Here is a 25,133-nt window from a genome sequence, read left to right as displayed (position 1 = left end):
AAAAAGGCATTCACAATTTTTTCAAGCAAGTTGTACGTGGCACAGAAGCTTTGCTAGGGAAATGAAGACACAAAGCAGCTACCGCTAACTTCCGTGCTGAACTGGACAGAGAGCAGACAGCTGTGAAGAAGCGATGTATTCTGCTTAAAAGGTGAGCTATTTCTTTTTTTTAATTAATTTTTTTATTTAGTTGACAGGTAGAGTTGTAGACAATGAGAGAGACAGAGAGAAAGGTCTTCCTTCCGTTGGTTCATCCCCAAATGGCCGCTACAGCCGATGCTGTGCCGATCTGAAGCCAGGAGCCAGGTGCTTCCTCCTGGTCTCCCATGCAGGTACAGGGGCCCAAGGACCTGAGCCATCCTCCACTGCCCTCCCGGGCCACAGCAGAGAGCTGGACTAGAACCAGCGCTCATATGGGATGCCAGCACTGCAGGTGGAGGATTAACCAAGCGAGCCATGGCACCAGCCCCAAGATAAGTTATTTCGACAAGGGGCAGGGGTTTGGTGCAATGGTTAAGATGATACTTGGGGCCGGTGTCGAGGCTCAATAGGCTAATCCTCCGCCTAGCGGCGCCGGCACACCAGGTTCTAGTCCCGGGCGGGGCTCTGGATTCTGTCCCGGTTGCCCCTCTTCCAGGCCATCTCTCTGGGCCCTGCACCCCATGGGAGACCAGAAGAAGCACTTGGCTCCTGGCTTCAGATCAGCGCGATGCGCCGGCCGCAGTGCGCTGGCCGCGGCGGCCATTGGAGGGTGAACCACCGGCAAAAAGGAAGACCTTTCTCTCTGTCTCTCTCTCTCACTATCCACTCTGCCTGTCAGATGGTACTTGGGATGCCTTCATCCCATATTAGAGTGCCTGGGTTCAAGTCTCAGCTCCAGCCCTGATTCCAGCTTCCTGGTCCTGCCCACCCTGGGAGGCAGAAGGTGATGGCTCAAGTAGCTGGGACCCTACAACACCCATGGGAGACCTGCATTAAGTTCCAGCCTCCTGGTTTCAAAGTGGCCCAGCCTCAGGTATTGCCGGCATTTAGGGAGTAAACCACCAGTTGGGAGAGATCTGTCTCTCTGTTGCTCTCTCTCTTCTCTCCTCAAACCTAGCTTTCAAAATAAAATAAATAGATATTTAAATATTTAAAAAGAGAGTCATTGTAACAAGGTTGACACAGAATTCTCTTGACTGCCCCTTGAGGATAGGGATGTTGGACCTTTCACATAGGCTTCTCAACCCCTGCTTTTAAGAAGTAGTAGGGAGTTCAGAGTGAGCTTTTTTGCACCTGCTGGGTTTCAAGTGCCCTTTAACTTAAATAGTCAGTGTGCCAGAGTGGTATATTTTTAACTCCTCCAAAGGCCAGTATTCCATGCATTACTGTGTCCTAATTTAAATCCAGCTCTTCGCTTGTAGCTGGACACCACTCTTACACACAGAGCTGCAGTAAGGGCCCAGAAATCACCGTCTGGGACAATCGACTCCTGTTTGAAGTTGTGCTGTTTTGCGATCTCACTGCTCCTGTGTCTGCAGTGATACAGCAGGTCTCAGATTTGTGTCCCCCACTTCCTGCACTGAAATAAAGTAAGCTATAATATCCACAAAACCACACATTTAAAAATGGATTGAGTTACCTACCAAGGGAAGTAAAGATTCTTTGATCCTGAAATCAAAACCAATGGCACTAGATTTTTCTCATTCTTGTGGTCCTCCAAGCTTGAGGAATACAAACATAAGCTTGGATGAGGCTCAGGAACCACTTTCCTCTAAAGAAGACATATTTTCTACATTAATATGTGTTTTTAGCTCAGCCAGTTGTAAACTACGCTCTGAGTCAAGAACCGATGAATCAGTCAATTCAGCTTTAATTTATCCAGAAAGCCAAAACCAGTATCCATCTTGGACAGTTTCTGTAGGCTCCTGACCAAACGCTTCCTTGGCGGTGATGATAAAGCGAGGTCTGTTTGTTCAGATTCTTCTTGGCCTGAGTCTAGGGCTGGACCACTGTGGAATGAGGCCCACGTGGCCCACTTTTCAGGAAGGTTGATCAGGGAAATCCTCTTTATTTTTATTTATTTAAAAGATTTATTTCTTTATTTGAAAGGTAGAGAGTTACAGGAGACAGGGTGGAGAGACAGAAAGAGAAAGAGAGAGAGAGGTCTTCCATCTGATGGTTCATTCTCCAAATGGCCGCTAGGCCAGGCCAAAGCCAGGAACCTGAGACTCCATCCAGTTCTCCCTCATGGGCAGCAGGGGCCCAAGTACTCGGGTCATCCTCTGCTGTTTTCCCAGGCACATTAGCAGGGAGCTGGATTGGAAGCAGAGCAGCCAGGACTCAAGCCAACACTCCAATACAGGACGCTAGGTCACAAGCAGCATCAAATTCCTCCGGCTTAAAATATTCACCGTGCAAAGCACCGTATTTGGGGATACCATGTTCTGAGTCCCAACACTTCCCCTTTGATAATCCTTTTATCTGCATCTAGCGCTCAGTAATCCGTGACTTACCCAATAACCTCTTGACTAGTTCCTTTTCTGCTCATTTGCTAGAGTTTACTTATGGTGTTTATAGCCAGGACCATTACAATTTAGATACTGACAATGGGAAAATATGGGGGTCTAGAATAGTGAAGGGGCTCTACTGGGGTGTGTATTAGTCAGCTTTTTGTTACTTTAACTAAAATGTCTCACAGGAGCACATTAGGAGGAAGAATGTTTATTTCGTCCTACAGTTTTATTCCTTCTTAAAAACTTCTAATTATTTATTCACTTTTATTTGAAAGGCAAAAAGACAGAGGAGATTTTCCATCCACTGGTTCACTCCCACAATAATTAGGGCTGGGCCAGGCTGAAGTCAAGACTCCAGAACCCAATCCAGGCCTCCCGTGTGAACGGCAGAGGCCCAAGTACTAAGGCCAAAACCTGCTGCCTCCCAAGGTGCACATAAGCAGGAATTCTTGATTGGAAATGGAGCTGTAACTCAAATTCAGGCTCCAAGTGGGATGTGGGCATCCCAAGCAGTGTCTTAACCACTCTGCCAAACTCTCACCCTGCTTTGGATTTTCATAGTTCAAAATTGGGCATCCCCATTGGTGTGGACATCTGGCGAAGCTGGAGGATGGCAGATGAACTGTCAGAGGAGAGTCAGGAAGCAGAGAGACACGGGAGCACGCTGTTATTTACCTTCTATGATTCTATGTAGTCTCCATAACATTCCATCATCATTCGACCACAGGGTCTACCGTAGCACTCCAATGCAATCCAACTTCTTCCCAAAGGCCCCCCTTTCAGACATCATAACTGAATCAAGCCTCCACTCTAATCCATCAACAATTAACATTAACCCATTAACTGTTAACATTAGACTTGTGGGGAGGGGGGTGGTTAAACCTGAGTTTGAGGAACCAAATCCTGTCCAAACTCTAACAGGGTGGAAGGCAGTTTGTGAACTCACCCTGTGATCTTGGGACTGTTGGCCTCCATAATCATGGGAGCTGATATCTTATCAACTATCTGTCTATGAACCTATCTATGCAGCTATCTGTAGATCTATCCATCCACCTATCTATATCTGCCTGTCAGCTCCATCCACGTATTGGTTGTTTCTCTGGAGAACTCTATTAGAACATTCATCCAGTGCAAAACTTTACAAGTTCTTTCTTTCAGGGAGTCTGAGGGTTCTTGGGACTAAAGGAAACCAAAGTAGTTTTATGGTATTTTCTAATTGGGAAAATGTACAGCCCTTCAAACCTCATGGGGTACTTGAACTGCAGAATCCTCCTCTCGGGATTTGGCAGGGGCTCACAGAGGGGAAGCCATCAAGGTCAAAACACAAGGTGAAGTGACTCTGATTGACAAGAGGGACTCCATTTTAAAGCACTCAAGACTCCACCTTGAGAAAGTACACCCCCCACTGTGAGACTATGGTCTAAAACTAGGACAATACCAGTGCACAAATCCTGCTTGGCAAAACAAAAAAATCCCCTAACATGATTGCTCAAGCTTAAAACAGATAGGCTGCACCTGTAGTAATGTCAAGATTGTAATTTGTCTATGTCCCACATATGATTTGGGTCGGTACCTGGACTAATGTCAAGATTGTAATTGGTAGTAGTTTTGCATACGCTTTAGGTCAGCTTGACCCTAGCAATCGTGTATCCCCTCCCCTCTTAGTGGTTTTTGCCCTTATAAACCCTGTTGCTTTGAGCTTTGGGGTCGCTCTCCCCTCCAGCCACTAAGGACTGTCAGATTTTACCAGTGTGTGGTGCTCCTGTGTTTGCACTCACTCAGGCACAACAAAAGGACTGCAGATTTAACGGGTGTCATGGGTAGGGAAAGGTTATGAGCATATTCTTCCAAGGGTGCTGTGACTCACCAGGGCTGGAACTCCTGGGAAGCTTCCTGGCTGAGGAGTGGAGAGAGAAGATCCTAGTGTGGGAGACAGTGACCTCAGATCTAATAGTCATGGGGATTCTGCAAGTCGGATCCAAGGCTGGGCCCGCAGGTCCGAGAAGGAGGTGTGCGCTGGTCTTTGTGGGAAGAACACAGATGGAGGCCCACATACAAGACGTCTGAATATATTTTAAACTTAGCATTTCAGCAAAAACAGTCAACGAAAATCATATCTTTCCTCCCACCTTGGTGAAAATACCCTCGTAAGGACTTGTGAGGGCAGGTGTGCGTGTAGAATTTAAGTCTCCTCACACTCTGTGCCCGAGCACGGTGGTACAGAGAGAGTCTCTTCACTGCACTCTGGCTCCCTCCCGCACCAAGAAGAGTCTTGTGCAGGTGGATGGGCACCCGCTTGGTCGAAGCTCTTTCCAAACCTTTGCCAACAGCCATGCTCCCCTGCACACACTGAAGGCCGGCTCCACCTCCAGCAATAGTGATGCTGGGGAGAGCCCTCCGCAGGCTGCAGGCATCTGGGCAGGTCCTGCTCAGGGCCCCCAGAACAGAGCATGGCTTGGAAGAGGGCTGCAGTTCCAGGTTGCATGTCCTCTGGGCGCTGATGCTCGTGCCTCTACACTAGGGAGGGGCATACTTAGAACTGCTGGGGGTGGGAAGGGGGCAAAGGAGGGACCCGTTGTCTTCAGTCAACTCTAGGGACATTGTGGAAGTGGTAGCGTCACACAGATTCCAGAAATGAAGAACAGGAGAGAGAAAAGGGAGGGAGGAAAGGAGGGACGGAGGACAGGCAAGTTTGAGAAATGCCAGGGGTCAGAGGAGATCAGTAACAAAACTGGTGCAGGACAGATTGTCCTCATACCTGGCTTCATTGGTTCCCTCCAACTTCTCTGCCACTAAGGCTTCCTGCCACCCCTAACCGTGGCACAGTCACCACACCCAACACCATCTGCACCAATTCAAAGTACTCCTTGGCCAGGCCGGAAGTTTCTAAAACAGGCTTGAACCATCCTCATCATCTTTTCCAGAACATGTTGCCTATGCCTATTATTTACCATTCCCTGGTGGTCTAGTGGCTAGGATTCGGCGCTTTCACCGCCGCGGCCCGGGTTCGATTCCCGGTCAGGGAAGTCGATGTTTTCAGAGGTTTTTCTGCAGTGCCTGAGGCACTTCAATTTTAGCCAAGACTCGACTCTACCTCTGACGCCCCCTACTGACAATTTCGGGGAAGTCACCGTTTTCTCGCCAAGGGGTTACCTGGTTCTCACCGTGAGGCTGCCTGGGCGAAGGCTGCCTGGGCGAAGGCTCCCTGAGCTTCAATTCAGGGCAGCAAAGCCTGCACGCGTTTCAGACGTGAGCCAGGCGATCCTGAGGTCGGTATAGGAACCCCAGGGAAAGGTCACGGGGGGCCATGGAATGTCTGTCCTTGTAAGATAATCACTTAATCTATTTTATAGTTCATCTTACAGACAAAGGGAACTGGTTCATTATCGTATTGAAGTGAGTTCCCATTTTTACAAAAGACCAAATGGATTCAGAGTGGTTTTCCATGCTTGAAACGTGTAAGTAAATATAATGGACCGATTAGACTCCATAATCAGGACATTTGGGACAATTGGCTGCAACTACCAGTGAAAACAGCTGTGGGTCTGGTCAAACTACCCGGGCAGTCTACATCTCTGAAGTTAATGTAATGATTAGTGTTTCAAAGAGTGGGGGGAAATGACATGAGTGAACAGTGTGCCTATGCCAATCAAACTTTTTTACAGGTAGAAGCCATTTGAAATAATTCATTTGTTTCATGCAATAGTTACTTGTAATAATTTATTTTAAAAAATCAGTACTTCTCTTTGGAGTGAGGAAGAGAGTATGAAGCTGCATGGAGAAATCTTTAATTCCATACAGGTTTCCCGCTCCCTGGAATCTGCTGTACTTCAGCGGGGAACCTCAGAGGTGACGTGTAGAATGCATACAGCTGAGCCTTGGCCAAAACTGAAGAGCTGCAGCCACTGCAGAGAAAGAATAAGGCAGCTTCCCTGACCGGGAATCGAACCCGGGCCGCGGCGGTGAAAGCGCCGAATCCTAGCCACTAGACCACCAGGGAGATACACCTAAATGCCATAGACAGCATATTCTGGAAAATGATCTTAGAACAGTTGCTTTAACCACTCCAAGCATATGTTAGAAACTCTAGAGGATCTGAAAAATGTCCTTACCACTTTAAATGTTTATCTTTGAGTGTATGCTTTGTAAGCACAGTCTGATGCCGTGCGTGATCAGAGAAGCTATATTCTTGTCTGCTGTCCTTGTCACCCACCTGTATGTAGTGTGTGTGTGATGCCTGACGAGCCCAGAACTCGGGGCAGATGCGCCGTGCAATGGGACTTAAGAGAGAGTCACAGTGACTGGAGGGTGAGCACCGGGCTTCTGTGGCTGAATAAGCTGATCAGAAACCAGAGCTTGCCTCAAAGGCAAGAAGCAAGCAAGCGTTCTAAGAAACACAAGGGACCGAAGAATCCTATCATGGCCTTTGTCTTCGTACGTTCTCTGTTAGCCTCTATTTGTGATGCGGATGGTGCCAGGCAAGGAAGGGAGACAGCAACCGTGGTTCCTTATCCTCCTTCCCCACGCATCAGCAGGCCAAGGTAGAAGGGGACGACAGAATGTGGGTATCAAGAAGGGACATACAAACAGCTGAGCTCACCTTGTGCAGCGTTTCCACTGTTCTGCCAAGGGCAGAGAGCGCCACGAAACAGGAATGGCGCAGTTTTGATGATTCTGCACATGCGTTACAGCTGAGACGGACTTAAGCAAATCCGGACTTAAGTCAGCAGGGACTTTTCAAAAAGACTGTTTCGAGTCGGTGGAATGCTCTGATCTGAGAAATCCACCAAGAGTCTCAGCATCAAATAGAAAAGAACATTTCTTTGATGGGGGGGGCGGGGATCAGCAGGGCTTCACAGACACTTTTAAGGAGAAGTCGGGCAAGCCACTTGGAAGGAGCAGACAGCATGGCTGGGGCAGTTTCCCAGGAAATGTGTTCCATCTGCTCAACAGGTTCTCGTGATACACTGGTGAGGGGTGCATGTTCTGCATGTTAGCTCTCGGTGCAGGCACAGAGGCAGGTCCAAGTCCAAAGGCCTGGGCAAGAGAAGCCCAAGTTAGACCAAGACAAGGCACAGGAGAAGAAAGGGGCAATAGTGAGCACTTGATCAGCATCTGAAACAGGAATTGCACAACGCTATAGTCTGAATAGGATTTGCACCCCTCACCCATCCACACCCCATCCCCAAGCTCATGGGGAGTTTATTGCCCAAAGCCTGTGTAATTTGTAGTAAGAGGAAACTAATCTGCCCATGGTGTTAGAGACCGGGTCTTGGGGAAGTGATTGAGGTTGGATTAGGGCCTTGGGTCCTGGTAGCTTTACAAGGAGAGACACCACAGAGAGATACGCACACTCCATTCCTCTTGCCTTGTGACGCTACGCACTACAGCAAGCAGGCCATTGTCAGATGAGGCGCCTAGCCTTTGCACCTCGAGAACCGTGAAACAAATAAATTTCTTTTCTTTATGAAGTTAGGCTGCCTTGGGTATTTCTTTATAGTAATAAAAAGCTGAATAATGCATACAATAGAAACAATGGGCAAAAACTATGCTAATTATTTAGATTCTCAATTTTTCTTTTCATTGAATGACATTAAACAGCAAATTGAGAGAAAACTTGGAAGGAAGGAGGGAAGGAAAAACCTTCTCTGCTTTAACAACACTTCTCTTGTTTGTATCAAAGTGACTACGTCTTCATTTTCCATCGGGTCCCACATGATACAGGTGATCTCGGAGCCAGAAGATGAATTTGCTGGTATACACGAGAACCATGAGGTTAAGGTTTCTTTCTCAAACTTCCCAGCCAAAGCTCAAGTCCTGCTTTTGCTGTATATTCTTCTTCCTTCCCAGCACTAAGCTCTTGATGCTGTGGCCCTCAATACCGTCCGTGGTGCTGGAGCTCAAGCAGCACCAGGCCCCACCTTGCAGCCTGGAGTTAAGCTGGGCCCTATATCCCACTGGCTGCGGTTTTATTTTTGCCTGTCAGTTCTTTGCATCTTACTCCCTGCCTTCCCCACACTGGCGTCAGAGCAGAGAAGGCATCTGGCTAGAACGTGAAAGGCTAATCCTCCTGGGCTCTGGCTGCCCCCACTCCTGGGGGCCACAGCCTAACACGTCTCAGCTGCTGCCACCCAACCTCCTCCCACTGGTGGGAGGAGGCGGAAACTGTGGCTAGAATCCCACCCACCAGAACCTTGGTGTGGGGCACAGGTGGGTTTTGTAGGGCAGAAGGTGAGAGTGGACAGTCAACAATGTTTCCGACATTTCTGCTGCCTACCTGCCACTCCTAGGCTGGTTTTCCACTCTGACCCTGCTGCAGGAGGCCAGGAGCAGATGGTGTAGCCGGGGAGCAAATGGGATAAAAGCAGTCAATGCCTTGTGCCTAGCTGGGCCCAGGGTAGGAGTAGGCCATTGAAGGAGATGCCTATTTGGGATGAAAAGCTCCATCTCCTTTCTCTTTAGCATGGTGGTGAATGTTCCCATCTGTCCGGAGAGATTGGATTTCATTCCCTATCCACTTCACTTTTGTTTATTCATTTTATTTCCTAGACTACAAATAAAGTTAACCAACCTGTTACCGTATAGATAAGTGTTCTTATCACTATTTTAGAAAAAAATCCAAAAGGAGTAAGTATGACATCTCTGATTTTGTGAGCCCAGCAAGGATATTCAAGGGCCCCAGACTTCCCTAATGAGGCATCTTAAGGACCTGGTGACAGTCACAAGTGGAAAGGTACATCTCCTACAAACTGCCTACAACTCCATAATTTCAACCAGTTTACCGATATCAAAGGGGGGCAAGTTTCATCACTATTACTGCACCTCCACTATTCTACCCTGTCTAGATTTAGAAGATCCCTGACATATGGCTTAACACTTGCATGAATCAGGGAGAAATTTAAACAAAAGGATCAATCAGAGATTCTCAATAGAGGTGAGCCCAGCCCCTTGAGGGGTGCTTTAGAATTACTCTGGACATTGTCAGCCTTCAGAGCTCAATCTGGGTCTCTAACATGGGTGGCAGAAGCCCAGTTATTTGGGCCCTCACCAGTGCTTCCCAGGGTCTGCATTAATAGGAAGCTACAGTTAGGAGGCAGAGGTAGGTGATGAAGCAGGCACTCAGGCATGGGATGCAGGCATCTTAACTGCCAGGCCAAACACCTGCCCCTGAAACAAATCTTTCAAGTGGCTTGAATACAATCCCCCTATAGGAGGAAATGAAGTTGATAGATCTTTTAGCAGTTGTCCAAACAGCTGTATCTGATGCATCCTGGTCTCAGAGATGGCTGTTACATAGCAAGACTGCCCCCAAACAATGCCTCAAAGGGTCATGGACACACAGCAAAATTTGTGGCTTCACAAAACAGGGGTCAGAGACCACAGTAGTGAAGAGGGCCAATAGGAGCAGAAAAGACTAAAAGTCCCTTAATTTTAATGAATTTGGGAGTTTCCGATTACATTTTCCTAGTCATTTTTCAGCAAGGTGTACAGTATCTGGTTCACAGCCACCATTACCTCTTTTAGCACTTAGCTTCTGAAGAGTTCACCTGTCCCTTGCCCTTTGTTGATAAGGATTTGTTAACCAAAAATCATGGGAGACCATTGTTTGGGACCAAGCTGCTGCACTAGGCCCCGAGAGACCAAACCAAATCAAAATAGAGCGAATCATGCTAACTCCTGTATAATCAAACTGAAGATTTAAGGAAGCAAAGTGATCCCAAAAACATCCTGGCTGCTTAACCCACTGTGCCACAGTGCCCACCCTCTGTTATATTTTAATATATTTTAATATCTCTTATTTTCCTGTGGCAATATTTCCTTGATTTTCCATGGACTGATGCATTCACGTAAAGTTTACAGTTCAGGGACACAGCCGCCCTGTTGGAGCACTGATATTTCATGGATTTTGTAAGTAATTTGGAAGAAGTTAGCATCTTCACAATACTGTCACCTCAGTTATGAATAAGGTAAATCTCTTCACTGAGCTAGTTCTTTTTATTTTTCGATAATCTAAAATTGCGCTCCATACAAAAATAAGGTGCATTTGTTGTGTGGTTTGTTCTGTGGTACTTAATTTTGTGATTTTGTGAATGATGTTTCCTCTTATATTTTCTAGGTGATTACTGGTGATGAGATAGAAAACCATTAATTTTTATATGTTGCTTTTGTAGCCAATAACTTTGTTGAACTCTTATCGGTGCTAATAATTTATTGATTCTGCTTCATATTCTATGCAGCTAACCAAAACAACGTGTTGCTTTGAAAGGCTGGATGGTACCAAATTAAGGGAGTGAAATCTAGAAGAATAAAAGTTAATTTCAAAACGGAAGGTAGAGGGGCTGGCATTAACCCACTGTGCCACAGTGCCAGCCCCCCTATCTTCCGCTGGAAGTGCCAGCATCCCCTATGGACACCAATTCAAGTCCCGGCTGCTCCACTTCCCATCCAGCTCTCTGCTATGGCAAAAGCAGTAGAAGATGGGAGACCTGGAAGAAGCTCCTGGCTCCTGGCTTCAGATCGGCGCAGTTCCAGCTGTTGTGGCCAATTGAGGAGTGAACCAGCAGATGGAAGACCTCTCTCTCTCTCTCTCTCTCTCTCTCTCTCTGCCTCTCCTTCTCTCTGTGTGTAACTCTGACTTTCAAATAAGTAGATAAATAAATCTTTTTTTTTTTTTTAAGGAAGGTAGCGGCCATATGGATGCCAGTTCAAGTCCTGGCTGCTCCATTTTCAATCCAGCTCTCTGCAATCCAGCTCTCTGCTATGGCAGTGGAGGATGGCCCAACTCCTGGGGCCCCTGCACCCACGTGGGAGACCGGGAAGAAGCACCTGGCTCCTGGCTTCGGATAAGCACAGCTCCGGCCATTGTGGCCATCTGGGGAGAAAACCAACGGATGGAAAATATCTCTCTGTCTCTGCCTCTCACTGTCTGTAACTCTTCCTCTCAAATAAGTAAATAAAAAACATTTAAAAAAAAAAACTATCCCAGTTTCTAAAAGCACATGCAATTCTTCCTCATTCTCTGTTCCACTGTAGTCTCACCTCTGGATGAAGGTTGGCTGGTTGTCACCAAGCATTCCCACTTCCTTTTCCCTTCTTAGGGAATTTGTTAGCCAGAGTTCAAGTTGGGTTAAACGAAGCCTATTTCATCCTTTTTCATACATAGCGCAATCGCTGGCCAATAATGAGTTCTGCAAGAGATAAACACTTTTCCTGCAGGATGGGAACAGAGCACTTGTAGCCCAAGTGACTCAAGGCAGGCATTTGAGAACACGAGTGGATAGCCTGCTTGACAATGGCATCCACATCAAGGAAGGACCAAGAAAACCAAAAAGGTGCTGAGCCTGTGTAACGACTTGTTTGAAGGCCAGATCAGGTGCAAGATGGAAGTAGGCACGTCAGCCATGGTGATCTTATTACAATACGCTACAGGTCGTCCTGGGGACACAACGGGCACCAGCCTTGTTGGATATCTTCCTGCTGGCTTTGCCAAAATGTGGATTTCAGGTGTGGCCACGGGAGGCGTCGTAGAGGCAACCCTAGGAGAGGGACTGGTAACATAGTTCCTCCATCTCTTTTTCTGATCCTTGTCTCCTCAAACCTATGACGTCTCTGCTATTGCCTGGCATCCAGTCCGTTAGACCTGCCTGCGTCTCTTCACGTTCTACACAGGATCAGCCCACGGTCAGCTACTCGCTGAAGTTCTGTACACGATCACATCCACGGGCCTTTGCTTGTACATCCCGCACCCAGCTCCCTCTTCTCGGCTCTCGCCAGCTGAGCGCGCCTAGAGCAGTCTGCCACCCCAACCCCACCCCGACATCCGTTCACAGAACAGCCCGCGAGTCCCGCACCCCTCTCTTCTTGACTTCCTAATGCCTTTCTCACACGTACCCCCAGACTGCCTGCACCCCCTACCGCCTCACATTGCATCCCCAACAGGTGGAGAAGATGAGACCGTTTGACCTCAAATATGACACAACATATTTGGGGGTTCTGCCTGCCATCCACAGAGAGGGCCCCAACCGCTCCAGCCCAGCTCTCCGTCCTCTGCGCTTCCCTGGCCTCCTGGGGCAGTAAGGTGCAACCCAGAGACCAGAGCTGAGGGCGCAGCCGCTCCCAGGGTAAACGCGGCTGCTGCGTCCCCGGCGAGTCACTTCCGTTTCAGCCTCTTTAGAACAGGCTTGAATGCTTTGCTCACAGCAGAGTTACAAGAACGAGCCGCGAGAGCGTGCGTGCCTTCTAAGTGAAGGGCTGGACGCACCAGAATGCTTTTGTTCGGCTGAGCCCGGCCGGCCGAGCGCTCCTTCGGGAACCAGAGGGTCCCCAAGACGTCACCACGGGCTCCACGGAAGCCTGGCCCGCGGCTTGGGGGTCGCGCTGGAGCCTACAAGTCCGGGAAGGTTCCTGAAGGGGCACCGTCGGAGTCACTGGCTTGCCCTGGGCTTGCGGGCTGCTTCCTGGGGCGACCAGAGCTGTGGCAAGCCCAGTGGGGACTTTCTTCGAGCTCGGGGAACACGGTGAGGAACCGCTATGCTTCAAGGGTTGCCGGCGAAGGGTGCTTGGCCAGCGGGTTTCCGTAGTGTAGTGGTTATCACGTTCGCCTCACACGCGAAAGGTCCCCGGTTCGAAACCGGGCGGAAACAGCTGAGGTTACACTTTTTTCATTTTTCTCGTTTCCTGCTAGTTCCACTAGAATAATCCCTTTAGAATTCATTTAGATTGCAGTGAGGTCCCGGGCATCCGGGTCCGAGGAATCGTGGAAGGGGGTAGGCGCACCTGGAGCTCACCGGGCGGTCCAGGCCAGCGGGCTCAGCGCGAGCGACTGATCAGTGCGCCCCCTAGCGGCGACGGAGATAACCCTAGTCGCTTGGTTCCTCCGGAGCAGCGAGAGGTGATCAGTAGGTACCTGAGCTGCCGCTGCGGCCCCCTCCGTTTCTGTGTCTTGTCTTTTCTCACACCCTGAAGGCGCTCTTGACACAGTGGGAACCGAAGTGGCTACGGTTCCCACTCAGGCCCCGGAGAACCAAGTTCCGGTTCCGAGCCGAGTCCTGAACGACCAGTCCCCTTTTCAGATGCTGCCCAGGCTCCGGTCTCTTCTGGGACTGCGATGGGGAATGCAAATTAAAAGTGCAACGAGAGTACTATGCCCATATGAGAATGTCTAAAATTTCAAGACTGACCATTCCAAATTGGCAAAGAATGCGGAAGGACTAGGACACTCAAGTACTTCTGCTGGTAGGAACGGAAAATGGCACATCCACTTTGGAACACAGTTCAGCAGTCTGTTTAAAAAGCTAAACTGCTGCAATACGACCCGGTCATTCCATCCCTGTGTATGAACCAGAGAAAGCAGAGTGCATGCCCACTCAAAGGCGGTTCACGAGATACTCATAGCAGCGCTATATGTAGCAGCCAAGAACTGGAAACAACGCAAATGTCAACAAACAGGTGCGAGATAAAGTCACACAATGGACTATTACTCAGCAAATACAAGAATGAAAGGAAGGAAACACTGATAGAGTAATACATCTCAAAGTAATCATGCCAAGTGAAAGAAGCTCGATTAGGATAGTGCTGGATACTCCATTTATGTCAGTACACTTCAAAGGCTTTGTGGAAGCCGGAATTACAAGAGAGAGATTCCAACTACTAGTTCACTCTCCAAAGGCCCGCAACAGCCAGGGTGGGTCCAGGCCAAAGCCAGGAGCCAGGACTCCATCAGAGCTTCCTGCCGTGTGGGTGGTAGGGGCCCAACTGCTTGAGTCACTACCTGCTTACCGCGCGGGATGCACAGGATCAGGAAGCTGGATTGGAAGCAGAGGTAGGACTCAATTCCAGGCGCTCCAAACTGGGCTGGGGGCATCCCAACCCGCTGTGCCACACCTGCTCTGATAAGCTCATTCTGGTGCAAAAACTTTTGAAAACAATGCAGTTTTTTTCATAATATCCATTTTCCATGAGCTTCTTGAAAATCCTCCAATTTGAAAACTTTCGCACCAACGTAAACATCTTTTAATTTCATTTTCCATAAACTTTTTGAAGTACCTTAGTATAAATGCTGGAAAATGACAACCAGTTTACAGTGACAGAAGAAAGATCAGTGGTTGCCTGGGAATGGGGGAGGAGGCTGGGCAAGTGATTAGAAAGAGATGCAAAGAAGTGAGGGAAATGAGAATGGATATGTTCATTATCTTAATTATGGCAGGGCTGTGTGATGACTTTCCTTGGCCCCGAACACTTTTAATTTTGTGGACTGCTTCCTTTGTAAAAAAAAATTTAATATTAAAATATTTAACATATTAATCTAAAAGTATTTTATAGCTGCATAGTATAAAGAAATCTCATTATATAAAATATTTGGTATAAAATTTCATTTATTTCTTTGGAATTTAAAATACATTAAAACACTTTTTTTTTTCTTTTTTGACAGGCAGAGTGGATAGTGAGAGAGAGAGAGAGAAAGATCTTCCTTTTTGCCGTTGGTTCACCCTCCAATGGCTGCTGTAGCCAGCGCATCACGCTGATCTGAAGCCAGGAGCCAGGTGCTTCTCCTGGTCTCCCATGCAGGTGCAGGGCCCAAGCACTTGGGCCATCCTCCACTGCCTTCCCGGGCCATAGCAGAGAGCTGGCCTGGGAGAGGGGCAACCGGGATAGAATCCGGCGCCCCAACCGGGACTAGAACCCGGTGTGCCGGCACCGCAAGGCAGAGGATTAGCCTGTTAAGCCATGGCGCCGGCCAAAACACTTTTTTTCTTTTGACAGGCAGAGTTAAACAGTGAGAGAGACAGAGAGAAAGGTCTTCCTTCTGTTGGTTCATCCCCCCAAATGGCCACTACGGCCGGTGCGCTGCGCCAATCTGAAGCCAGGAGCCAGGTGCTTCCTCCTGGTCTCCCACACAGGTGCAGGGCCCAGCACTTGGGCCATCCTCCACTGCCTTCCCAGGCCACAGCAGAGAGCTGGACTGGAAGAGGAGCAACTGGGACAGAACTGGCACCCTAACCGGACTAGAACTCGGAGTACCAGTGCCGCAGGCAGAGGATTAGCTTAGTGAGCCATGGCGCTGGCCTAAAACACTTTTTTTTAAAGATTTATTTATTTGAGGTACAAAGTTAGAGAGAGAGAGAAAGAAGAGAGAGGTCTTCCATCCACTCGTTCACTCCCCAAATGGTTGCAATGACTGGAGCTGGGCCTATCCAAAGCCAAGAGCCAGGAGCTTCTTCTAGGTCTCCCACGTGGATGAAGGGGTCCAAGCACTTGGACTGTTGTCTGCTGCTTTCCCAGGTCATAACAGAGAGTTGGATCAGAAATGGAGCAGCCGGGACTCAAAGCGATGCCCTTATGGGATGCCAACACTGCAGGCAGAGGCTTAACCCACCACGCCACAGCACCGGCCACAGAAATAAAACATTCTTAGGAACCCTATGAACTATGCCTACTATGCCTAGTGAGTCAGACAGCACTGGACTGTGGGGACGGTTTCACAGGTGCAAAAACCTGTACGTTCATTTAAAGAATTTTTTTCATTCACTTGAGAGACAGAGAGAAGGAGGACTCCAAACTCCCATCCACTGATTCACTCTCTAAATGCTCACAACAGCCAGGGCTGGAGCAAGTCGAACCCAAGAACTCAACCTAGGGTTCCCACATTGGGGGTGGGGACTCAATCACTGATGCCTTCCAAGGTCAGCAACTGGAGCTGGAAATTGAACCCAGGCCCACTGATGTGGGACATAGGCATCTTAACCACTAGGCCAAACATCCCCCCACAACTATTAAAGAGCACCCCTCAAACCTGTGGAGGAATCGTTACAAAACTGCCCGAACTGGGTCTGCCCGCTGGATGTGCAGCAAGCCAGTCACTGGCACTGGGGAAGCAGTGTGTATTTTGCAAAATGTAGAGCAGGGAGTTGTCAGGCCGCGATGGCCTACTTCCCAGATTCTCCAAAGGGTTAAAGGTGGTGACTCTTACAGATTAGAGCTGGGATTGAATGGTGCATGAGCAGCTGGTGCGCAGGTCTCTTGTTGGTTCCCAGTGCCTTGGATCAGTCAGTAACAGCAGGCCAGTGTGTTCTGAAATTACTCTGATGGCAAAGGGGGCGCCCACCTGTCTGAGTCCAACAGGTGGATTGGTTACTACTTGGTTGGATCAGGGCTTGAGGTTCCTGCAGCACATCTCAAAACAGGATGTTAGCCATAGATGTGATACAGGGATTCTGAGTTACAATTTGGAGTCTTGTGGGGCAGCAGGCCCCTTGTCCTGCTCCCTTATTGTAGTGAGTTAATCTTTAGTAATGAGTTGAATTATAACCACTGTAGCAGAGACAGGGGAACCGCATATTGAAGAAGAGAGACTGTGACCTGATAAAATCTACCTCCAAGGCTTTAGGGATGGGGGTTCAGTTTCAAAACGAGTACATTTTAAAGATATCCAGTTTATCCTATGTCACTTATGCCTTAAAATAACTGTTGAAAAATTTTCTGCTTCTCAGAAAAAAAATAAATACATATTTGAAACCTGTTCTGGGTACTCATTTTTTTTAAGATTTATTTTATTTTATTAGAAAGAGTTACAGAGAGCGAGAGGGAGAGACAGAAAGACATCTTCCATCTACTTGTTCACTCCCCAGATGGCTGCAACAGCCTGGGCTGGACCAGGCCAAAGCCGGGAGCCAGGAACTTCTTCCAGGGGCCTAGGGACTCGAACCATCTTCTGTGGCTTCCCCAATTGTATTAGCAGGGAGCTGGATCAGAAGTGGAACAGCTGGGATGTGAACCAGCGCACATATAGATATTGGTGTTGCAGGCTGCAGCTTAACCCACTGTGCCATAACACTGGCCCCTCAAAACATTTTGCATGAAACAAAATAATATTCTCAATGTTAAATAATCTTTAGGTGGACCTCAAGCACAGTGTTAATCTCAAGTCATAGTCCTCTGTCCATTTGAGTGGGTGCAAGCTGCTCTCTCTTGCTTCGTTTTGGTCTTAATTGTTTCCTTTTCTCCCTATTCTGGCGGCCTCCTGTCCAATGTGTTCCATATGAATGTATGTGTACCTTGTAAAATGCATAGGTTTTTTTTTTCTGTGTAGTGGCTCCTTAATGTTGCATGTAATTTATTTTACTTGCTTTGTCCTCACAAAAGGTCCAACCATGTTGCTGTGTGTACACTTGGCCCTTTGTTTATAACTGCTGTAAATGAGTCCATCGTGGGTACTCAACCATTTTGATTTTCTTTCTCCTCCTCCCTGCTCTGACAATGCCATCAAACATTCTTTATTAATCATAGATTGAGTGTGTACTGGGTGCCAAGCATTGTTCTAACCTCTGAGGATTCAGGAAGTACACAGAACGAGAAAAAAATGAATCCGTGCTTCCCCAGTAGTCGTGCTTCCTGCTCCATCCTGAGCCCGAAGTGGCTGATTCCTGTCCCTCCCTCCTTGACTCACAGCAACCACTTGCACACCCCTGGGTTATCTACACCACTAGCTCTTTTCTAAGCAGACACCAGTAACATGGGTAGCGGGAGAGGAAAAGCAGGGGGCAACTTCTTTGAGCTCTTGAACGACCCTGAAGAGTTGTCCATCACTGTTGGTCAGCATATGTCAAGAGCTCGTGGTGAGTACAAAGAAATAGCAGGGTGATGGAATTGTACCACCCAGGCAGGCCAGAATTTCCCAAAGTCTGGCCTTTGGTAGGACACAAGAGGGAAAGCCAGGGGCAAGGGGACAGGCCTTGTTTGTGAGAGGAAATGAGACTATGGCTTCCCATGAAAGTTGTAAGACAAATATCAGTTAGTACTGTGTTCATTAACATTTATCAGGAACCATTGTTTTAGACTGGCATCCTGTAACTAGACCTCAGCAAACCAGAGTCATTCATGCTAAATTTCAGTGTCACCAAAGTTCTTTATCTGGTCTTCTGATAAATCAGTAGAGAGAGAGAGAATCTATTAGTTCACTCCCCAAAATGCACACAACAGTTGGGGTTGGGCCCGGCCAAGGCCAGGAGACAGGAACTCCATCTGGGCCTTCCATGTGGGTGCCAGGAACCCAAGTACTTGGGCCATTGTCTGCTGCCTCCCAGGTGCATCCGCAGGAAGCTGGATTGGAAGTGAAGTAGCTGAATTGGATCCCAGGCACTGCAATATGGGATACTGGCACCCCAAAGCAACAGCTTAATCCTCTGTGCCACAGCACCCACCTCAAACTTATATTTTAATTCCATTTCTTTGGTAAAATTTTTGAAGTACCCTCATATAAGTGGTCACGGTAGAATCAACAAGGCGTTCCTAAGAAAAAGGAAAATGGCAGCCCATATGAGTGCTGGTTTGAGTCCTAGCTGCTCCACTTCTGACCCAGCTCCCTGCCAATGTACCTGGGAAAGCAGGAAACAAGTCCTTGGGCATCTGACACCCAAGTAGGAGATCCAGACAGAATTCCAGACTCATGGCTTCGCCCTGGCCCAGCCTGGGCCATTGTGGTCATTTGGGGAATAGACCAGCAGACAAAGCTCTCTCTCTCTGTCTCTGTATCTCAGCCTTTCAAAGAAAGAATGAAAGGACGAAGAAGAGGGGGGTGGAGGAGGAGGAGAGAGGAGGGGAGGGAAGAAATAGGAAAATATTTGGATCTGTGGACCTAAACCCTGCGGATGCCCAAGTCAGCCAGGATGCTGTGTGTGCTGTGAAGATTCTGTGCAGCTGGTTCCCAGGCAACATGACCTTGTCACTGACCCACAACCACGTGGGAACAAGGAAACCTCAGCCATGGGCATAGGAAAATCTGCATGGTAGAAGACGGTGAGCCTTACATCTTAGGGCCAGTACAGGAAAAGTGACTAATGACCCCATTGGTTGCCTCTTCCTGAATGTAGATAGCATCACATATGGGAATGGAATGTACTCCTTCTGGGAGTCCATAATCAAACCTATTGACTATTACCTGATGTCCTTCCATTTTTAATATTCTTTGACTTTCAATGCGATCGCTAGCCGTGCATGATAAATCCATCTGTTTACCCCTGATTCAGTGCATGTACTCACCCTGTAAGAAAAAATATGAAATCTGGAGCTGGGGCTCGTGGAACAGCCGACTCAGGTAACTGCCTGTTGTTTCCAGGTTGAAATCCTCAGTTAGATTTGCTGAGTAAACTTCAACTTCGCTTCTCTTTCCGACCAGCCTCTGCTTTTTCAGTTAATAGATTGGTTATACATGCTACGGTCCTGAAAGGACTGGTCCACACAGCTGCTTCCACTGAGGGAGACCTAAGGATCTCTTACTGTTAGAAAAGCAGCCTGGGCTTTTAGGGAAGCCAGTGCCCAAGTCAGAAATCTTACTGGGGTTTGGGTCCTTCAGGCAAGAGTATGGGCTGTTAGGAATACCAACTCCGTCTGGCTGTCAGGAAACTCAGGCATCACCATCCTGCCCAACTGCAGTAAGACTACCAGAAACACTTCCCCCTTTTGGAAACAACCAATGCATGGCGAAAGCCAGAACTGTATCTTTAATTCCCATAGTTAGATCCTCTGCCTACATTGACAAAACTGAAGTGATTTAAAGCCCCGTTTTAAATCACTCTGTATTTGCATATCATTCTGGTCTTTTTGCTGTTGAGAGAGTGAGCCCCTATTCACAGTTTTTTTTCACTCCCCCATGCCTGCCAGGAGTACCAGGAACTCAAGCCACATTTTCCATAACGGTGGCAGAGACCCAACCACTTGAACCATCACCTGCTGCCTACCAGAGTCTGGGTTAGCAGGAAGCTGAGTAACTAGGCAGAGCCAGGAATCCAAATCAGGTGCTCGAGTGTGGGATGCAGGGATCTTAATCAGCCTGTTACCTTAGGCTAAGGGGCAGCCCCTCATCCTGGCTGGAATTGATTCAATAAAATATACTGTTAACTGAAAAGACTCAGGTGCAGAACAGTGTGCACAGTATGTTTTATTTGGGTAAGGAAAAGGGGAGGAAATACATCTATGCGCATCTATACATGTATGTATAGATGATCTGATTTATGAAAGTCATACAAGAAACTCCCAACAGTGGTCACTTCCGGTAAGGGATTGAGGAGCTCAGGGTCGGGTGAAGAGACTTCCCCTGGTGCACAGTAGTCCTCCCTGCTCCACAGTTTTGCTTTCTGCAGCTTTGTCAACAGAGGTCTGAAAATGTTACACAGAAACTTCCAGAAATAAACAATTCCCGAGCTTTAAATAACTTAGAGTATATTGTACATTGTTCTATTTTATTATTCGTTATTGGCCTTAATCCCTCACTGCGCCTAATTCATCAGTTAAGCTTTATCATAGGTACGTATAGGAGAAAACTATATATATATAACACATATATATAATATAAAATCCAGTACGATCCAGCCTGTCAAGCTACAGAGGGTTTTGGAATGGAGCTCCCCATCCCACCCCCACTCCAAGACAAGGGGGACGACCAACGTAAACTTTCCAATGTGAATTTGTTTTTCTTACGTCTATATATTACCTGTTAAGGATATTTATGTTAAAAACAAAACACCATTAAGGTTAAATAGAAACATAGGAAGGGTATGTGATCTACCTTTAAGTGAAAAATGCCAGCGCAACGCAAACCGGAGTGGGCAGGCGACTTCGTGTAAGGTTAAAAAAAAAGAGACATCTCGAGACTGTGTTTTTTAAACTCCGTATTACAAAGATAAAACATGGGTACATTTTTTAAAATGACAAAAACGCGCGTTTTCCCCAAATTAATTTGTCACGCGGCAAATTCGCCTCCCTACTCCTGACGGCGCTAGGGGGCGCCAAATCCGCTGCGAGACGTCTGATGCCTGGAGACACCAGATCCAGGGTTTCCCGGAGCTCTGAGGGAGCCCCACCGCGCCCCGCCCGCACCGCCAGGCCCAGCTTCCCTCCCGCGGACCGCCCCGCCCCGCCCCGCCCCTCCCGGGGTCCCGCCCTCCCTCTCCGACTCGCTGACGCTCCCGCCCCTCCAGCCCTCCGCCTGCCACGCGCCCCGCCCCCCGCCATCCGCCTCGCCCGGCCCCGCCCAGCCCAGCCCCAGCTCCCGCCCTCTCTGGTACCCCCGACCTGTCGCTCGCGGACGGCCCCGCCCTGTCACGCCCCGCCCTGAGGAAGTCGGGAGCCTTCCGGTAAGTGCCGCTGGCGTCAGGACCGGAAGTCCTGGAAGGGCTGAGCCACGGTTCCCGACAGTGGAGACAGGACTGAAGGTGCTGGCCCCGCGCCCGCCGGAGGGAGCCAGCCGAGCCCCGGGTGTGGCGAGGGGCCGGGAGGAGGTGGATTCCCAGCGTGCTGGCCCGGCAGCCTGGCGTAGCCCTCGCGGCTGTGCCCCAGGAGGGCGGGAAGATCCCGCCGCGTTTTTCCCCGCACCGCTCCCACTGGTGCGTGGGCGTGTTCCCGCCGAGTCCGGTTCCCTCCAGCTCCTCTATCTCCACCCTAATCTTCCTTTAGCCCGATTATAGGTGTGTTATTTAAAAGGGTTCTGCGAACTTATCAACCAGGGAAATTCTAAGTTCCACAGTGAAGGAGTTCTCCTTAATTAAACAGCGTTCAGAGCCTTTAATTTGCTAGTAGGAGCTTTCTGATCATAACTGAAGTTGTTTTACGATACTTTGTGTAGGACTAAGTAATTTACAGTGTCATTTAATCCTTGTAATCTTGTGAAATAACCATTATCTTCTGAGTGTTCGAAATGAAGGAATAAGATAAAGAGATATGCTTGAGGTCCTATTCCATGATGGAGCTAGATCCAAACCCAGATCATGGGTGCTGAAATCCCTTTAGAATTGGAGCAACATTCGAAACCCGTCCTACAAAGAATGTACTTTTGAGGCCTTGGAGGGGACAGAGCGATGACGCCCAGGCCAAGTTGGGAACATGAGCCCCAGCCCTGCCATGGAGGGAGTGAATTGCCTGGCTTCTGACCACGAAGTGAGGCAATGAGAAAGCTGCAGGAGGTTTGAGGTTGGGGTGCAAGCAATCATGCTTGCTCCTCAACAGACACAGCTGCTCACTTCTACACCCCTTGCAGGATGCTTCCAGATACTCCAATGCAACCAATAGTGGAAAGAATTTCACCCTCCTGCTTCTGAGAAATGAATAAAAATCCCCTTAGAAGTAGGGGGTGAGAACCTCACCCAGTCCCATTGGAAGTTGGGAGGAAAGGAGAGGAATGCATTCTGAACCTAGTCAATTCTTGTCTAATTCCAAGGGAAGGCACCTAGACAAGAATAAATGGGGCTGGCGCTGTGTGGTAGCAGGTAAAGCCACTGTCTGCAGTGACAGCATCTCATATGGGTGCTGGTTCGAGTCCTGGCTGCTCCACTTCCATCTAGCTCTCTGCTGTGGCCTGGGAAAGTGGTAGAAGATGGCCTAAGTCCTTGGGCCCTTGCACCCAAGTGAGAGACCTGGAAGAAACTCCAGGCTCCTGGCTTCAGATTGGCCTAGTTCTGGCTGTGGGGCCATTTGGAGAGTGAACCAGTGGATGAAAGACCTCTCTCTCTGTTTCTGCCTCTCTAACTCAACCTTTCAAATAAATAAATAAATCATAAAAAAAATTAAAAATGTCTTTGTAGAAGTCTGGGAATAAGAGAAGTCCAGTGATGCTTATTTGGGGATAAACATGACAGAGGGAATAGATGTGGTTATATTCAACGGGAACAGGGTACAGGGAAGCTTAAAGACAAAATAAGGATTGCATAAGTGATTTTGAAACAGTGATCCTTCACCAGAGGGATTAACAACAAGGTACTGTCAGCCTGAGGTTGGTTGGGCAGTTGTTCAGCAGAAACCTGTGGAAGTGTGGTTGCAGCACTTTTTGTGCAAGGTTATGGTTCTGGGAGAATTTTTGGTTGATAGTTCTTGTTACTAGGCATTTGAGAGTATTTCAAAATGTCTGCGGAAAAAGGTGGAATAAGTTTAGGTTGGTTTCAAAACCTTGAAATCCATGCATAGTTTTTTCATAATATACATCTCTCATGAACTGCTTGAAGACTTCATAATCATGGATTTCAAACATTTTTGGCGCCAAAATCAACTTGTCTTTTAATTCCATTTTCCACGAATCTTTTGAAGTACCATTATATACAGGAGGTCCCCTTTATCATAATCTCCTAACTTACTTAATGTTTGGCCTGGACTTGACATAGCAACTCCATTTTGATTAACAACTTTCACAAGATAAATGAATGGGGTGGGTTTATGGACTTGAGCAAGGAACGTCAGAATGATACTGCAGAAGTCCAAACAGAAAAATCTGCACTTTATTCAGCACGAGGTACAGAGGGACAAGGCCAGGCCAGCACATCTGAGAACAGGATGTTCATATGGGGTGCTGGTATTGAAGGCAGTAGCTTAATCTGCTGTGCCACAATGCCGGCTCCAGTTTCTCTTTTTTTAATGCTTATTTGTTTTTTATTTATTTGAAAGAGTTGCAGATCTGTTGGTTCATTCCCCAAACACCCTCAACAGCCAGGAGTGGGCCAAGCTGAAGCCAAGATCCTGGAATTCAATCTAAGTCTCCCATATGGGTGGCAGAAACCCAAGGACTTGAGGCATCTTCCACTGCTTTCCCAGGCATATTAGCAGGAAGCCAGATCGGAAGTGGAGGAACCAGGACTCAAACTAGCAGGACTCAAGCTAGCACATCAAATATGGATGTGGAAATCCCAAGCAGTGGCTAAGCATCTTGTGACACAGCCGCCCCTGTAATCAGTTTCTGTGAATCCATCTTTCAATCCATTCTCCACCTTTGTGTCTTTTTTTTTTTTTTTTTTTTTTTTTTTTTTACAGGCAGAGTGGACAGTGAGAGAGAGAGACAGACAGAGAGAAAGGTCTTCCTTTTGCAGTTGGTTCACCCTCCAATGGCTGCTGCGGCCGGCGCACCGCGCTGATCTGATGGCAGGAGCCAGGTGCTTCTCCTGGTCTCCCATGGGGTGCAGGGCCCAAGGACCTGGGCCATCCTCCACTGCACCCCCCGGGCCACAGCAGAGAGCTGGCCTGGAAGAGGGGCAACCGGGACAGAATCCGGCGCCCCGACCGGGACTAGAACCCGGTGTGCCGGCGCCACAAGGTGGAGGATTAGCCTAGTGAGCCGCGGCGCCGGCCCACCTATGTGTCTTTTTATCATATGTAATTTAAACACCTAATCCTAAGAATATACCTTTAATATAAAAAAAAAGTATGAATGGGGCTGACACTGTGGCGCAGTGGGTTAAAGCCCTGGCCTGCAGTGCTGGCATCACACATGGGTGCTGGTTCTAGTCCCAGCTGCTCCTCTTCCAATCCAGCTCTCTGCTATGGCCTGGGAGAGCAGTGGAAGATGGCCCAAGTGCTTGGGCCCCTGCATCCACGTGGGAGACCCAGAAGAAGCTCCTGGCTCCTGGCTTTGGATCGGCACAGCTCTAGCTGTGGAAGTTGGAAGACCTCTCTCTCTGTCTCTACCTCTCTCTGTAACTCTGTCTTTCAAATAAAAATTAAAAAAAAAAAAGTATGTAACTTTCTTATTAGTGACTTCAGTATAACATATTAAGATCCCTAAAGCTGAAAGAAAACTTAGAAACCAACTCTTTGATTTCAAGTGTGAGGGGAAAAAACCTCATAGAAGCTAAATAAGTTGCTTAAGGGCATTCAGATCAGTAA

General features: G+C 48.1%; 3 non-coding genes across 3 annotated transcripts; 2 read left to right on the top strand and 1 right to left on the bottom strand.

Annotated features, from left to right (window-relative positions):
* Positions 1 to 5,449: 5,449 nt before the first annotated feature.
* Positions 5,450 to 5,521, top strand: TRNAE-UUC (transfer RNA glutamic acid (anticodon UUC)). The gene has a single exon. It is a non-coding gene; the product is annotated as a tRNA-Glu (tRNA).
* Positions 5,522 to 6,423: 902 nt separating this feature from the next.
* On the bottom strand, positions 6,424 to 6,495 carry TRNAE-UUC (transfer RNA glutamic acid (anticodon UUC)). The gene has a single exon. It is a non-coding gene; the product is annotated as a tRNA-Glu (tRNA).
* A 6,570-nt stretch (positions 6,496 to 13,065) lies between these two features.
* On the top strand, positions 13,066 to 13,138 carry TRNAV-CAC (transfer RNA valine (anticodon CAC)). Its single transcript has one exon. It is a non-coding gene; the product is annotated as a tRNA-Val (tRNA).
* Positions 13,139 to 25,133: the final 11,995 nt, after the last annotated feature.

The sequence above is a fragment of the Lepus europaeus genome, chromosome 5 (genome assembly GCF_033115175.1).
Source record: "Lepus europaeus isolate LE1 chromosome 5, mLepTim1.pri, whole genome shotgun sequence".
NCBI classification, from domain to species: Eukaryota; Metazoa; Chordata; class Mammalia; order Lagomorpha; family Leporidae; genus Lepus; species Lepus europaeus.
Note: the sequence above shows the minus strand (reverse complement) of the source record. Positions and strands in the feature narration are given on the sequence as shown.